The 17,019-nt window shown below is 53.2% G+C and overlaps 1 long non-coding RNA gene across 1 annotated transcript in view; it reads right to left on the reverse strand.

The window, feature by feature from the left end:
- Window positions 1-17,019, reverse strand: part of LOC116580313 — a 114,708-nt gene that overhangs the window by 58,171 nt on the left and 39,518 nt on the right. Inside the window, exon 3 of the long non-coding RNA XR_004281598.1 lies at window positions 15,464-15,592. This is a non-coding gene — a long non-coding RNA (uncharacterized LOC116580313). The remainder of the gene's footprint in view (window positions 1-15,463; window positions 15,593-17,019) is intronic.

The raw sequence follows: 17,019 nt of genomic DNA on the forward strand, positions 1-17,019 counted from the left end.
GGGTTTTCATCCGTAAGTCAAGCTTGCTGTCTTCCCACCTTCCTGGAGAGAAAACCAGCACACCCATGACACCGCTCCCGAGAGCTCTGAATGCAAAGGGAGAAAGCCGCCCCTACCCTGCCAGGAAGCTTGTGGTTGGTAGCTCTAATCAGGTCACCTTTGAAGCTGAGACCACAATGATTTTATTTTCAAAAATTAAAAAGCTCAAGGAAGAAACAATCAAGAAGCTCAGTTAGGGACATCTGGGCTCGGAAATCATAGAAGTCAGTGATATTTTAAAAATAAGACTTTCCCAATTCTCAAGGGACCCCCTGAGGTTCACTGGTATCCAACCACTTGCACATCCTCCCCTCCTGGAGATGAGAACACATGTAGCCGGCCTCCCTCTGCGCCTCTGCCAAAGCCAGTCCTCTGGCACGTGGCCGCCGGGCCAGATGCTTAGCATTTCTTCAAGCAGGATATAGTTCCACTCCTTCCTGAGGACAGGAACATGGGGGCTGGCCCTTGGTGAAGAACGCACGATGGATGGAACCAACAGCCCCCTCTCTTCCAAGGAAATGTGCGTGAAGAGCCTCCCAGGCCCCCTGACAGAAGCTAATTCCAACAGAATTTCTCTGACCAAGTCATCCCCTGGAACAGCCCAGTAAACTCTCATGGGGACACGTAGACACAACCAGGGATAACCTCCAAGTGGAGAGCATCGGACTCAAGACTAATTCAAACTCCTCACGCTTGTACAGAGCTCTGTTGTTTGCGAATAGCTTGCATGCACCCCCTTTCAGGGTGTCAGGGAAGACACCGTTGGCCTCTCCCTGCTTTACATGCAGAGCCCAAGTCCCAGAGAACGGGAGGCGAACTTCCCAGCCGGCTCCCTGACTGCCAGCTTCACGCTCTCCTGAGGGTGCCTAAGCCTTAAGAGTTACCGCCAGCAGCAGCCTTTAGCCAGCTCTCCAGCATGGAAGAAGAGCTCAGTGAGTGTTTCCCTGAGCTCAGTTTGATTTTCTTTCTGCTGTGAAACAAAGAAAAGATGGCTCTTGGTATTGGTGCTAATCTATTTTAGGGAGCACAAGCTAAGGCATTCAGATGGCGGGGCGGGGGGCATCCTGAGTGCCCCCACGTAAGCCCCAGCAGAGGCACGCACACATCTCGGGCACAAAGCCAACTGCACTTCTGTCGACCCAGAACAATCCCCCTTCCCCGTGGGGATCACACAGCTGCCAAGGGCCAAGAGCACGTTTTGAACCCAGGCCATCTGCCCGCAAAGTCCCGGCATCATCTCCCAGAGGGGGCTTGACCTGCTGCCCATCTCAGCCCCCGATCTCCTTTTCTCAGGGTCCCTTTCAACACTGAGGCTCCATCTCTGAGCTGTGGCATTTGTATCTTGCCGCTCGCCATGGAAATCGTGCGGGCTTGGCTTTCTATTTGTCATCTTTACCTGAAGAGAAATGAGTGTGAGTCACACATTAGCTGGCCCGGGAGGACGTGGGTTTTCAACTGTCCAAAGCCTCATGAGCACAGATCCTCAGGAGTCACTTGGAAGTCTACACTGCAAGACGTACCAACAGCCCACACTCACTGCAGAGAAACAGAGGGGGCAGTGCAGGCAGAGGACCGACCGGTTCCTAAGAGGCGAGGCACAGCCGCAGTCTGGTCCCCATGCCATGCGGCCTCCCACACATCCCGAGCCTTCCCGTTGGAGGGAGGAGGGTGCCGGGCCTGCTTGCTTCCGTCACTCCGATACTCCTGTGGCAGGGACGGCAGGAACTCCTCAGCCCTGTCTTCTCCTTCCACGTGACCGTGCAGAAGGCCACTGACCACCCACAGTCCCGTCATACCAGGGCCGGCCCACACGTGTCCATCAGGAGAAGCCAGGTGGACCCCCCACTCAGTAGCTTGTCCCCACAGTCTGTCACCTGGACTATTATGTTCAGGGCAGGGTTTCCGCTCATCACTGCTCCTGTGGCAGGAGAAGCAAAGGTAGCCCCTAAAACTTCTGCCAGCGTGATATACTCATCTTCCCTTATATTTCATTGGCCCCAAGCAAATCAGAGGCCCTGCCTAATTTTAAGGGGTCAAAAGCACAGTTCTACAATGTACCCAGAGGCAAAGAGCAAATATTTGGTGCACAGCATGAAGGACGGACTACCAAGCCATGAGAGTAGAAAAAATGACAATGATAAAACATTACAAGACGCGGACATTTATTGGTATTTACCATACACCAGGCACTGGGCTAAGTGCTCTGTATCCATTATTTAATAATGCCCACGAGACAGATGTCACCATCAGCCTGAATTTATAGGTAAAGAAATGGAGGTTCATGAGTTCAAGGGACTGGCCCAAGGTCAGCTGGTACAGGGTAGATCCAGGACTTAAACCCAGGACCAGGACCCTAACGTGCTAAGCCCATGCTGTCAATCTTTCCACTACCCCACTCCCACATATATTTAGGGATACACAGGAAAGTCAAAAGACAACTATGCTGACTTTGAGGCCATAGTCTGAAACACTCCCTTTTTATCTTAATGCCAAGCGATGGAGCCCTGGCATGTATAGCCAGTGGCCAGTAGCCCAGACCCAGGAGGAAAGCCCCTTTGTTGACTCAAACCAGTTCAGATGTGCCGATCATCCAACCAGCTTGCCGCAGAGTGCGGGGCCCCACAAGGGGCAGGAACGGGACTGCTAGCTCACCGAATTCTCATGCCTCTCACGGGCACATCCCACCCGCCCCATTCTGCAGCTGAGTAATTCAAGGCCTACAACAAATGAGAGCAGGACTGTAAGCCCAGATCTGCTGGCTCTCAGGCATGAGATGGCCAACAAAGACCTCTTTGTGGGGAGGCTGGCCTGGGGAGGGGGGTGGCCCGAGAAAAACCAGCTCAGTGTGGGAGTCCCTGAGTCCCCATAAATGTGGGCGTGCTTCTCCAGGCCGGCCCCTTCCTTTCTCAGGACCAGAAGGAGGGAGCCCTACACACAGTGGGCTCTGACAGATCACTCCTTCCTCTTAACGAAAGGCAGTTGTGCCTCTAGCAGTCCTCTGGAGAAGGCAAACATGTCCCCACCGGGCAACCCAGGGCAAAAAAAGCATGTGGACCTTTGGAGTCCCATGCAGAGGCCATCTCTACCATGGGGAAGCCATGTGACTTTAGGCAAGTCACTTAACCTCCTGAGCCCAGGTTTCCACAAGATAGCAGAGCAGGGCAGGCTCTTCCTGCGGGTCTCACCCCTGGCCTTGTTTCAGAAACTATTCTCTGATGAACTCAAGCCAAGGCCTTGGGGTGGAAGAAGGTAAGTGGGAGAGTCAGTGAGTGAAACTCCATGGGATGGCAGAAGGCAGTTCATGCTTATGAGCCACTTCTACACGCTGGGGGTCGCAGGGAGCGTGCTGCCCTCCCCAGTGCCCGTGACTGTCTCTACCACCTCATGAAAGAAGAACCCCTGTTATCCACAGGAGGCCCAGCAGGAATCAACAGAAGACAGATGAGCCCCCCGGGCCAGTAAGGGCCAGAGTGTGTGTGTTAGGGGGATTAACAGCACGTAGGAGAGGTGACTACAGGCCAGCCAGTGTGAAGGGATACTTTTTTACAATTCCTTTGGGTTTTATTCCAATCACAAAAATAATTTAAAACTATAACAAATTGGGGGCGCCTGGGTGGCTCAGTGGGTTAAAGCCTCGGCCTTCGGCTCAGGTCGTGATCCCGGGGTCCTGGGATCGAGCCCCATATCAGGCTCTCTGCTTGCCAGGGAGCCTGCTTCCCGTCTCTTTCTCTGCCTGCCTCTCTGCCTGCTTGTGATCTCTCTCTCTCTGTCTCTCTCTGTCAAATAAATAAATAAATAATCTTAAAAAAAAAAAAAACTATAACAAATTGAAATAATACAGAGACGTACAAGATACCGCTGTGTGTCTCATCCCTTCTCCGCCACTGCTACCCTAAACAGGCATAAGCTCTGTTAACATTTCCATGAGGTTCCTTCTAAATGTTCTCTATGCTTCTAGGTAGGATTTTCCAAAGAAGGATTTGTTCATCATTTCTTTATGGGCTGCTGACAATAGTAACAATTATAGTAGGCATATTTGTAGAGCACTTCCTGGGGCTGGGTTCTGTCCCAGGTGGTGGGAACAGCTGTGAACAAGAAGCCTGGACCCTGTTCTGGTGGGACATAAGTCACACTCTGCAACTTGCTTTAACTTTCACTTACCAACACATGATGGACCATCATCCAAATCCTCACCATAAAGCTAACACACTTTTTTAAATGGAACATTTTGTTGTATTTTGTATATTGCCCTTGATTCAACCAGCCTCCTACTAATGAATGGTTATTTCCAATTTTTTGTTTTTACCAAAAAAAAAAAAAATCCACATATTTAATGCACTCATGCAAGTATTTACATAAATGTTACAGATTCCTCCAATGTAAATATTTATTCTACCCAGACAATGCCAAAGTACTTTCCAAAAAGAAGTTTGGGCCAGTGTACTCTCCCATGGATAGTAGACAGGAATGTCATTTTGTAGCAACCTTGACAGCACTGGGTTTTATTGAGTTCTTAGATTTTTGCCAACATTAAGGGGAAAACACAGATTTCATTTTTGTTTTAGTGTTAAGGGTTCTCTAATACCAAACTCGGTCATCTGTAGAGAGAAGCAGGAGGGGGTGACGTTTTGGGGTGTGGATGGAAGGTTCTGAGCAGGATTTGGGGGACAGCCTACCCATCTGGGTACTAGGCAGGAAAAGCAGCCATGGTTCTCCATTTCCTTCTCTACAGAACTAAACTCTTCATCGAAAGGGCACATCCCGACCTTGAAAATTCCCGTGTTTGGTTTCCCATTAATGGGCACCTCACCTGCTAACGAGGATTAATGGCCTCCATCCTCCGCAATGATGAGGAAAGCTTAACTCGAAGAAGAACTGGGTTCAGGCAGGGGGATACACAACAGTTGTCCCCTACACAAAGCACTGCAGCAGTAGACCTGCAGTTTCTACTTCCTGATGCTCACGAGGATGGGGGCGATGCCCTGGTCCCCAAGGGCAGGGCTCAGGGCTGGCCCTTCCATTTCCCTGCCAGGGGCTCTTGCACTGAGACATGCCACATTGTTGGTGCCCAAGCAATACTTGCGGGTACGGCCTGATTCCCGACAAGTATTAACGGCACCTGGAATTCACAAATGGCGGCTGAGCCCCTGCAAATGACCGTTCTCACCAGGGAAGGGACGTGGGAGCCCGCTCGGAAGAGAGAACAAATCAGTGTGGGTAGAACTTCCCACTACTGGAGCAGCAGTGGGGGTCCGTCCAGGGAGGCACTCTGCACAGGTAAGACTGGGGAATGGGGAAGATCTGGATAACCAGAGGGAAGAGAAGCGAGCACAGCAGGCAGGGGGAGGACACAGACCAGGACAAAAGTCCTCAAGCAGCACCGGGTGCCCTGTCAGTGCTCCCCCGGGATGTGTCAGAGTGTCTCCTGCTACTCAAGGAGAACCACTGTGAACTATTCAACACTGTTGCCGGCCCGGACACTACAGCCTGCAACCGTGGGGGTCTTTATACCATGGCCATCAGCAAGTACTGAAATCCAGCTGGCTTCCCAGCACACGGCAGTTTATAAATGTGCACTGTTATTATAGGAAACCACAAAGGGGCTGAAGCAGGAGGGCGACGCGGTCAGGTTTGCATTTGGGAAGGGGTCACTCCAGGGCCAGCGTGGGAGGGACGGTTTGGGACAGGAGGAGACGCAGAGAGACAGCAAGGAGGCTCCTCCGCTCGGCCAGGCGAGTGATGTGGAAAGGCGCCAAGGGACAGATTCTGTTGAAGAGGTAGAACTGATGCCTTGGCAGAGGTGGGGTGTGGGGGAGGGGGGGAAAGGGAACCAACCGCCAAGGCCATTTGAGCTTGAAAGGATGAAAAAAGCCTTTTTCCACTTGGCAAACGTCTGACCTTCTCTGTCTGATTTCCTTCCACCCGAAGAAGAAAGAAAATCTGTGGAATGGGTTCTAGAAAACCCAGAGGGGCCGGTCCGGCATAAGCCGGCAAGAGAAAGGAAGTCATTCCCACCTCGATCACCTCCCTTCCTTCCTCCTCCACTTCCTCCCCCTGCTAACAAAGCCCCGGTCATCTGAGGCGTAGATATTCCTGGGGTCCGGCCAGCGGCGGACAGCTGCCTTAACTCTAGTGGTCCAGCCCACCATTTGCATCTCTGCTGGAAACCCTGAGTCCTGCAGACATAAACACCCAAGGTTTATGACCAGTGCTTGCCATTAAGAATACATTCCTGAAGCCCTCCTCTCCCCGTGCTGTCTGCGCGGGCGCATAAAATATAGGAAAGCTTAGGAAAAAGGAACAAGCTGGCTGTAGAGAAAGGGCACCGGAGGCAGAGGCACTCTGTCCTAGGGCCAGAGCTTGGATCCCTCCCTGGAACCTCTGAGAACCTGGGCCTTCTCTTCTGAAAAGGGGAACTGCGCTCTCCAGTCTTTGTGAGGGTCTTTGTGAGGAGGAAGCGCAGAGTGGAGGGGAGGGGAGGCCCCCACTCAGGCGCACGCCCACACCCCACCCCCGCACCCAGAGCCTGACAGCAGCCTGATAAGCTCCCACTCCAGGCAGTGGGTGAGGGGAGAGAACTTGGATTCTAGAGAAAGATAAGCCTGAGGTCTGGTTGACTCTCTCCTGCTGGCTCTGCGCCGCGTGCCTCTGGACCATTTACCTAACGTCTCTGTACTACAGTCACCCCCTTTATGGTTATTGTCTTGGGCCTGCCGGCTTGCCTTGACCTTATCTGCAAAATGGGGCAATGCTGTCTGCTCGCTGCAAAGCTGCGGTGAGACGCAGCCCAACACAAGAGGGCTTTGAGAAGCCCTCGCACTACGCAAATACGACGTATTACTCAGGAGATTCTTTCATATGTTTTGGCCGATGGAGGAAAAATCTATAAAACATAGAAAACACTATTCGCTGCTGTTTCTAAGCCCAAATCGCTAGCACTTGCAAGTGTTCGTCATGTCGTACCCTAAACACGTATGAACCCCTACTATGTGCCAGGCGCTGTGCTGTGTTGGGAAGTCTGGGCCCCCATTCAGTGCCCTTTCACAGGGAGTCACAAGTGTCCTGCACGGATATCCAGAGTTGTGGGGTGAGGGCTGGGCTCGCAGGGGGCTGACCTGCCAAACACCTAAGATGCGGAACCAGCTGGGAGCCCCTTCTGCCACCCCCTCACCCCCCGCCCATCCGATCAGCGACCCCTGCACCTGCCCAGGGCCCCGCGTGACCTCCGTCTCTCCCAGGCGCCCCTTTCGGAAGGATGAAGTCCCACCTTCCGCACATGTGTTCCTAGAACCCCTCTGGGCTCTGGGAAGCCACCTCGCCATACTGGTTCTTTCTTACCATAAAAGTCCTGCCTTTCTTTTTACCCTTTAACAAGGTTACAGCAGGACTGGGGGAGGCAGATTGAGGCCTCGGGCTACATCTGCCCTTCATTTAAAACCACCCCAGCTCATGCAAGGCCGGAAAACAAGTCTCTGAGCCTCTCTTTTATAGTTCGTTAGATCCAAGTCCAGAGTCATTCTCACCAACAGATTGTATCAGCCTGCAGCCCATTCGCCTCCAGAAACCAACCCTCTTGCAACTTAGCCACTGCACACCAATGCCTGCGTGTCCCTGGCTCCTGGTAGTGGCCCCCCCACACACACCTTTAAGTGTCATTTAAGAAAGCCTGGAAGCTTTTTCTCTCCTCCTGGAAGCTACAGGATACCTCCACCGCCCCCAAAACCCTCCATCAGCCACATCTCCCAGTCGTCCTGCTGTGTGCAGTTCCGGATTAGAAATGTGTTTTTATTTTCCGCTAAAAATATATGGAGGGGGAGTTTATTGTTGCTCTTAATTACACTGGGTGATTTGACAAAGAGCATCTGGACAAAGGCAGTGCACGTTTAAAGGGGAAACTCTTGTCGTTTACGACAGAATAAAGGAAAAGCAAGCTAGCACCTCCAACTCCGCAAGGCGGGGAGCGAGCGGTCCCTCCCCTCTCCAAGAGCTATCCGGCCCTGACAGTCTTCCGCTCTTATTAATTTACCAGGCTGGGCCCAGACCCCAAGGCCAGGCCCGCCTGCAGGAGAGGCAGAGCTAAAAACAGATCCAGCCTCGGCGAGGGGCCAGCGTGCATCTAATCGCCCGGCTTTCTCCTCGCCTTCCCCAACGACTCCGCTCCGGAGGCAGGCGGGTGGAGAGCAAAGGCACGCGGTGCTTTGATTTGGAGAGGAGGGAAACACAGAGGCCGTTTGCAGGTGTGGAGACAGAATCGTCCAGGCAACGGAGAGGAAAATGCCTCTGGGCAGCCACTGGCGCAGGTGCGCCTCCGTGGGCGTGCAGCCAGGCAATCAAGGATGGGTTTGTGGGCACAGTGAGGGGTGCGGCTTGCTGGAACCCCAAAATGGAGTGGGGTGTTACTAATTCATCCCCATACCCGGGTCACGAAAGGGCTGTGGCAGTGAGGTTTCCTGTTAGGAAAGTGAGCCACAGTTAATGGCTTTTCTTAGACCCTTTGTAGATTTTACTGGGGCCCAGATGGGGAAGGCGCATGCGTTATGCAGGTTTGGCTGAAAGTTGCCCAGATGCCCATTCATCTAGGCTACACCTCAGCCCACATTTATTATTAATAATAAAAGCTACCATTTAGCAGCTTCCATTGTGGGCCAGGTGCTGCACTAAGCACTTTACCTTTGGTATCTGATTCAGACCTCACAGCTTCCGCGTAAGACGGACATCATTGTCCCCACTTTACTGACAATAAAGCAGGCTCAAGAAAGGACGGTGACTCGCCCCAAAGCCCACAGCCTGTAAGGGCAGAGAGTGAAAGCCAGACCCATCTGACTCCAAAGTCCAAGCGCTTAACTCCTAAGATCTCCAGCCTCCCTCTGTGCGTCTCTATGCCGGGCCTTCCGCTGGGAGCTAGAATAAATGATGAACGAAATGTTTCAGGCAGACTGTATTACAGGTAGGTCCACGCTGAACATGTAAGTCCTGGAGGCTGGATTCTGCCTTCACCTCTCGCTGTAAGACTCCCCCAGACAAAGAGGACAGCAGAGAGCAGCAGCGAACGTCTCCAGCCCAACCAAGGAAAGAGCTGGCTGAGGGAACACTGCCAGCAAAGTGGCACCAGCTCTCTGCCTCCGTGACTGTGCCCATTGTGATGTGACTTGGCAGCTCCCGTCATCCTGAGACAGGACCTATTTCCCCATCCCAGATTCTGGGCTGCTTTTTTGCCTTTCTCTGGTCAAGAGAATGCAGAAGGGGTGTGTCAAACTCAGGCCTCAAAAGGCTTGCGGCTTTTGCTTTGGAACCCCGCCATTGGCAGGTGACAACCGCCCTTTGCTGGAGATGTGGGTCGCGGTCACCCCCATGACCCTGAGCCATAGCCATCCAACCACCACCTAATGAGGCCACCGTAGCTCAGTCTACCTCCAGCCAGCCTGGCTCCTGGCCACAGACCGGTGAGTGTGCCCAGCCAACCCCAGAAGTGCCCAAGCGACCCCACAGTGCTAACTGCAGAATCACGGGCTTGGTAAATGTTTTTGCGTCAGGCACCGGGTTTTGGGGTGGCCTGTTACACAGTGAAAGCTGACTGACACAGAGCTCATCTGTTTCCCCAGAGCTGAGAAGCCCTTAGAAATGTCACAGCCCAGAACAATCCTGATGCCCCCTGGAGTCCAGGCTCTAAACCAAGGATATTTCTAGATGACTAGTTTTGCCCATTGCCTACTGTTTGCTCTTCGCTTCCTCTTCCCCCTGATTCTAAGGTTAAAGAAGGAAAGTACCACACACTGGGAGGCAAAGAACAGAGGCAAAGACCTACCAGCAGATTTGGTGAGGAGAGCTCATGATGCCATGAGTTGAGTGTCCCAGTCTCTCAAACACCCACACATGTCACAGTCTGTGACGGGTTTTTCAGCAGTGAGACATGGCCTTTCGTAGCATGTACATATCCGAGAAGATGCCGTGAGTGGGGAAGCTTCGGGAGCATGGGGAGGAGATGAGGTAAGGCCCCACACCACCCGTGCAAGTCTCTTGTGGCTGCTGTAACAAATTACCACAACACTGGTGGCTTAAAACCGAAACATATTCTCTTACACTTCTGAGGCCAGACCTCCAAAATCAAGGTTCAGTTCTTTCTAGGGACTCTGTGGGACGACCCCTTCCATGCTTCCTCCTGGCTTCTGGAGGCTCCCAGCAAGCCTTTGGGTCCTTTGGCTTGTAACTGTATCACTCTGTCTCTGTCTTCTCATGACCTCTTCCTGGGTTTCTGTGGGTCCTCTCTTGCTCTTAGATGGTCAGTAATTGGGGTTAGCACCTAGTAGCACCCATCCTAAATCCAGAATGGCTTCACCTTAAGATCTCTAACTAATTATATTTGCAAAGATTCTATTTCCAAATAAGGTCACATTCTGAGTTTCTGGGTGAACATGAAATGGGGGCAGGGGTGGGGAACATTGTTCCACCTCCTACACGCCCTTCATTGTTCCTGGAGCAGCAGCCTGCGGGGACACAGTCTGCAGCGCACCTTCCCCTCCTGGGCCAGCCCACGTCCACTCTTGGGGTATGCTCCAGGGTTTGCCTCTGGCCAACACAATCCTGAGACACTGGGGAGGCAGCCCCATCCCACATCCTCCCTGGTGCCCATTTGGTTTCAGAGGGTGGAACCCAAGCTACGTGCCTCTACCCTGGCCATGCAAACAGCAGAGATGGGGCCTACCTATTAGCTCTCTCATTTCTATGGAAAATGGAAACCAAGATGAAAGCTGAAAACAGGGCTTTGGGTCCCCACATCCAAGAATGGCGTAGTGGGCCACCTGGAGGAGCCACAGGAAAAACCCACCTGCTCTCCAGGAAAGAAATACCCCAAAGCCTCCATGGTAAGGACAGGCCCGGAGCCCAGTCCTCAGCCACACCATGTATCCATCCTCCCCATCAGTCTCCACCCTGTGTGCACAGGCTTGATGCTGGAACATTGGGCCTGTCTTCCTAGAACCCAAGGCCCAGCAGCAGAAACACACAGGGCCACTCAGCATAGGGCTAGTGGAGGGCAGCCCAGGAAAGAGAGAAAGACTGCCCATGGAGATGGCACCTGAGCTGGTGTGCACAGGTCTCGGAGCGCACACAGCAGGAAGCAAAGGGATGGAAGGAATAGCTTATGCACACCCGTGGTAGGCAGACGAGCTCAGCACTCCAGAATGACGTGTTCTTTTTTTTTTTTTTTTTTTTTTTTTTTTAATAGCCTGATGCGGGGCTTGATCCTAGGACCCTGGGATCATGACATGGGCCAAAGGCAGAGGCTTTAACCCACTGAGCCACCCAGGCGCCCCCAGAATGACGTGTTCTTACAGCAGAGGGTGGGAGCCCTCGGGAGGCCACGGTGGGAGAGAAGTCTGGTGCAAGCATCATCACAGACTGGACACCCAGCGATATGGGTGGTGGAGAGGGGTAGTAGCCAGGACCCACACATACCATGTCCAGCCCTGCTCCAGGGTCCCAGGAGGATGTAGACCGGGTAGAGGCTGTAAGGAGATCACACGAAGTGGTGTGACCCACCCATAGGAACCAGGTAACTAATTCCTTGGTGCAAAACCAACCCTGAGAAAGACAGCTTCAGAAAACAGAAGCACCAATATATGGCTTCTCAGGGGCTTCCCACTGGGCTCATCTGCCTGGCAACCTAACACCGTGAGCAGCCTCTTCCAGGACTCAAGGTGGAAAGGAGAGGGAGAGAAGTTGCTGGAAACCTCATCAGAGGTCATCTTGCCTCTGATTCTGCCATTTCTTTTCTCATCCTTTGGCATTCCAGTTGGGCCATCACCAGACTTTGTGTCCCCTAAAATAAACCTTAAACATCCTGGACTTCACCCACAATGAAGTCCAACAGGTTCGCTCCACTTGCCTTCTCCATCCTGGCCTCTGCTCTCGGGCTTCTGTCCGCAAGGCCTGCTTTCTTAGCAGGCTCTAAGACTAGTGGGAAGGAAGATCCCACCCACCCTAAGATGATAACGGCTCCTGAAGAGGTAAAAGGAACTTGGAGAACAATCTGGAAGCCTTCTGCCCCACTCCCCAAGTTCTTTTTAACATTATACTTGCTTGAGATTAATAATGCCATACCTCAGCTGCCCAATCCTTGTTGGAGAAGATGTGCTCCCACTTGGCCCCATTCCCTACTCCAAGCTCCAGGACTCAGTTCAGCTCCAGACCTTGAAAACAAGCCCTGAACTAGTGATGTGCAAGTCAGCCACTTGCCAGGCCTGAAATGCAGGGCTTGGGGGGCTCCCAGATGGAGGGGGGACCCACGGTGGAGGCTGGGCTCCAGGAGACCCCTTAGAGCTGCAGCAGCACAGGAGGAAAGGGGATATTAGGATGCCAGCCTCGATGAGAAAACCAAAAAATGGTCCCATCTGCCCAGTCTGACCGCTTCCTCTGCACTTCCCAGACCCTCTGCCCAGCAGCCCCTCTCTGCTTGAAAGTCTCCCCTGTCAAGATGCAGCTCAGGGGTACCTCCTCTGAGAAGCTATCTTTCCTCCCCTTGACACAGTTAGCTGTCCCCTCCTCTGCATTTTCATGCCACACAGAGCCTCCTCGACAGGACCCAATGCCATTTACATGACTAGCTTTTATCCCCTCTGCTCGAGGCTGTAGGCTCCTTCCTAGAGGGCCCACGACTGACTCACCTGACTCACCGTTGCATCCCTGAGATTTGTCTCAGGGTGGGAGTCTTGCCCTTAGTAGGTGCTCAGCAAATTTGGGGCGAGGGGAAGGAAGGAAGGAAGGAAGCAAGCGGGGCGGGGGGGGGGAGAAGGAAGGAGGGGGAGAGGGGAGGGGAAGAGAGAAAGGACAGATGCCTTCAAATGATGAGTATCTGTACTTAGAAAGGAAAGGCATGGGAGCTCGTGGATGAGGAAGAAGAGAAGCTCCGCAGCTTTCACTCCTTGTCAATATTTCATCGGAACTAACATCCCCATCACTGCTGACGAGGCTTGTCAGCATCTAGGAGATGCGGGGGGCTCCCCTGACGCCTGCCTCCCAAGAGCACGGGCATTGGTGAAGGCCAAGATGTCTGCCTCTTGGCAGAGAGGTTGTCTGAGTACAAGGAGAGAAATCTAGCCCTTGAAGGAGGCTCCCCTTCCCCCTCAGAAAGCAAGAAGTAGGCAGAGGCAGGGGGACCACTGGACAGAGCAGGCCACTCCAGTGGCCTCTGTTCTCAGCCAAAGAACCCTTCCACACATAGGTCCCTCCTCCAAGACTTTGAGGCCAGGGCCCGAAGTCACCATTACCAGGGCTCCGCTCCTGCCTCTATGGCCCCGGAGATCACCGGGGTAATGTAATGAAACAAAGACGTGTCTGGCTTTCAGCAGCTTTGAGCCCTCCCTTTGTCCCACACTGCCCACCTGTCAAACAGCTGCCTGACGCCCAGCTCTAAGAGAAATTGTGGCAATGGTTGCATTGTGTCAAAATTCTATCTCCCTGTTTTAACTACCCCCCGAGGTTTTCTCCCAGGTTAGGTCCCCTTCCATCAGCATGGCAACCCACCTCCCCTGGTAAGGTTCAAGGGCATAAGTGGGAGTGTTGGGCTAGGGGTGCACACATAACCTCCGTCAGCTGTGCCCGTGCTCACCCTCAGAGGACCCCTCGGCTGGCCTGGCCATCTCCTGTGACTTCCTGGCACCTGGGATCACAGAGCACCCACCCTGGAACTGGGAACACATCCCCATTCCTTGACTTTACGGGCCAGGGTAAGCCGTTCAGGACCCTGCAGAAAGGAGTGCTAGGAATCTGGACTTCCAGTTACTCTAAGTAACACTTCTTCTCCCTCCTTCCTGTCCCATAAATCAGGACTTCCGCTCTTGGCCACATGCACTCCCTGATGTATCAAGCAACAAGACAGGGCAGGGGCACACTCCCACATGTCATAGAACATGTTCCCCTGTGGGCACGGAGAGTCCGCAGAGCTCGGGTGTATCTCTGACTTAATGGTCCTGGGTATGGAGAAATTCCCTAGAACTAAACCTCTGCTGAGATTTTAGGAAAAGCCTGGATGCTTTCCAGAGCCCCCTAAAATGACAGATTCACCCCAGGGGGGAAATTCTGAGGCTTGGCATCAGAAAATTAGAAGTCCATCGCAGCAATCTCCCCACCCCACACCTGCAAGCTTTGTTCTCAACGGTGCTCTAAAGATTTCCCCAAGTGCCCCCCATCCATACACGAGGCAGAGCTGACAGCCCCCAGGCCCCTTCCATGGGTCACTCACTCATCTGCATTTTAGACATTTGCACACATGAGTGTGTCTGCAGAAGATTTTTGTTTCAAAAGGGGATTCCACTATCTTAAAGAAAGTCTGGAGACCACTCTTTCAGACTTTCAAGGCAAAACAAGGAGCTGCTGGGGCACCTGGGTGACTCAGGTGGTTAAGCGTCAGCCTTTGGCTCAGGTCATTATCCTAGAGTCACAGGATGGGGTCCCACATCAGGCCCCCTGCTTGGCTGGGGGGTCTGTCTCTCCCTCTGCCTCTGCCCCCATCTCATGCTTTCTCTCTCGCTCATACTGTCACTCAAAAAAATAAATAAAATTAAAACAAAACAAAAACAAAATAAGAGCTGTTTCTGGCTCTTTCTGTTCCTTGAGCATGAGGGCTCTGTAACATCGCCAGGCCCTGCAGGCTGTCCCAACCCAGCACCAGCCCCTGCAGGCAGATCTACCGTCACATGGTTATTTGGAAGCCAACGGAGCCACTTGGTGGAGGTGGCCCAGCTCTCCTGAGGGGTTAAGAGCCGTGCAAGCTGAGAGACATACCTCATGTGTGTGTGCATGTGTGTGTTCATGTGTGTGTGCATGTGTATGCATGCGTGCAGGGAGTGTGCGCAGCCGTGGAGGGAGTCAGTACGGTAGGGGCATCAAATGGTGTGTCCCCCGCCCCGCCCCCGCACATCCGGGGCGGCTCCGGAGCTCCAGTTTTCTGCATTTTAGGAATCTGCCTTTACAATTCATGCAGCCAGTCCTGGTTTGGGAAAGCACGGGGAGGGTCCCCTGTCCTGTGTCCCTGAGGGCCCACCACACAGAACTAGAACCATCTAGAAAGTTAGGGAGAGCCACCAAGTGTCAACGGAAGCAGGACTCTGCGGCAGGGTGTTGCTAGGGAAGAAAAGGCAGGCAGGGTTCACTTGCAGAGGTGAGTGGACTTGCCCTCTCCCTGCCCCCCCGCAGGGCTCCACCCCTACCCTCCGTGCCCAGCTGGAGGCAGCGGTGGGACTCAGGGCACACTGCTGAGAGTTTGGTGAAAGGCGGATGATGGGTTTGAGGGGACTCATGTCTTCTCTAGGGTTTGGGGGGTCTGACTCCAGCTCAGGCTCCTGCAGACAAGAGAGCTGGGGCTAGCGTCCCCTCAGAGATAGAGGGGCTCCCCACAGCCGGATGCCAGCAGATAGAGTTTTCCTACCTTGCGGTGGTGAACCCAGTGTCCATGAGACTGCCCGGCACAGAGCCCTGGGCCACGGCTCCTGGCTCCAAAGCCCTGTCGGGAGACAGGCGCTGGCTCTCCAAGAATACCAGCCTTCAAGGGAAAATCCTGCAAGAGAGAGGAGGTGTGAATTTTGGCAGCGCTGTTGTTGTATGTGTATATATCTGTGTTTTCCAAAACACGCGTGGCAAATGAGCCAGGATAAAAATAGACAGCAGCAATGAACCAGGAGGGGCGCAGCCTCGCTTGCAGGTGTGAGTGGCTCCCCAGAAAACAGAAGGCTTGCTTCTGAGGGAGGTACTGATGGAGGGACCAGCACAGCCACACCCGGCCTCTTTCTCCAGGGAAACCCTTCCCCTCCAGGAGGAGGAATGGGGCCAAGGTGGACGCAAGACAGGAGAAGCCTCTGCCCTTGGTCACCAAAGAAACCAGTCCCCACCAACAGGCGCTACACCGGCTGCACAGGCTGGATTCTGCATTCCCCAGTGCAGACGGGAGCCACCTTTTCTGCCATGCACTGGTGAAATGACCTTTTGGGTCCAAGGCTATAAACCGTTTGTTAAATCAGAGACTATAGAAACAAGTTATGGAACGGAGGCCTCCTGCTTGGAAATGTGGACTCTTGCCCAAACAGGGGCCCTGAGAAGCTATGACCTGAATCAGGGTCAGTGCCAGCCTCAATCCTGGCTGAAACCGTTAGGAAAGAGGGTCGCAAAGCAAACATGTTCTCATTCATTAACTGAACCAAAAAGTCCTCATGGTAAGGCAAGCAGAGGGAGTCATCCATCCATCTATGAAATCTGCTTGCCGAAGGTGCACTGCACCCCAGGTTCTGTGCTAGGCCTGGGGGGTATGGTTGAGAGCAAACACCCAGCCTTTGCCCCTGGTGGGGAGAGGTAGGGTCTACATCATTGGGTGGGCATGGGTGCCATTATTCACCTAAAGCAGCACTCTTGGGAGGGGAGATTAGGTCTTGTGATGGACACACTGAGTTCAAAGAGCCCATAGGATGTCAAACTAGAATGACCAGGGAGCCCCAGGATTTAGGGTCTGAAGCAGGGCCCAGAGGACTGAGCCAGAGATGCCTGTGAAAGTCATGAGCGTAGCTGGTGGAGAGCCTCCAAGGCAGGTGAGCGTCCCCGGGTGGGGGGTGGGGGGCAGAGGGGAATATTGATAAAACACCAATACTTGTGCAAGAAAAGGGGAAGAAAGTAGTCTGAGAAGGAGTGTCCCAAAAACCAAGAGGAAAACAGAGAGGGTTCTGAGGGCGGTCATCTGAGTCCATTGGTGCCAAGCGGTCAAATAAGATAGACTCACTGGAGATTTAATGAGAAGAATGTCCGTGTCATGTCAAGGGTATGGCCACGTTCCTGCAGACTGAGCTGTGAGGAGCGAAGGCCACAGAAGCTACAAACGTGAGGAGCGGCAGCAGGTAGGAGCTGGAGGGGAAAGTAGGGCCAAGGAAGGCCTATTATTTGGTTCTATTAGGATGGAAGGTAAGAAGAAGAGAGTAAGTTAAGAAGGAAGAGGTCGAG

The sequence above is a fragment of the Mustela erminea genome, chromosome 19 (assembly GCF_009829155.1).
Source record: "Mustela erminea isolate mMusErm1 chromosome 19, mMusErm1.Pri, whole genome shotgun sequence".
NCBI classification, from domain to species: domain Eukaryota; kingdom Metazoa; phylum Chordata; class Mammalia; order Carnivora; family Mustelidae; genus Mustela; species Mustela erminea.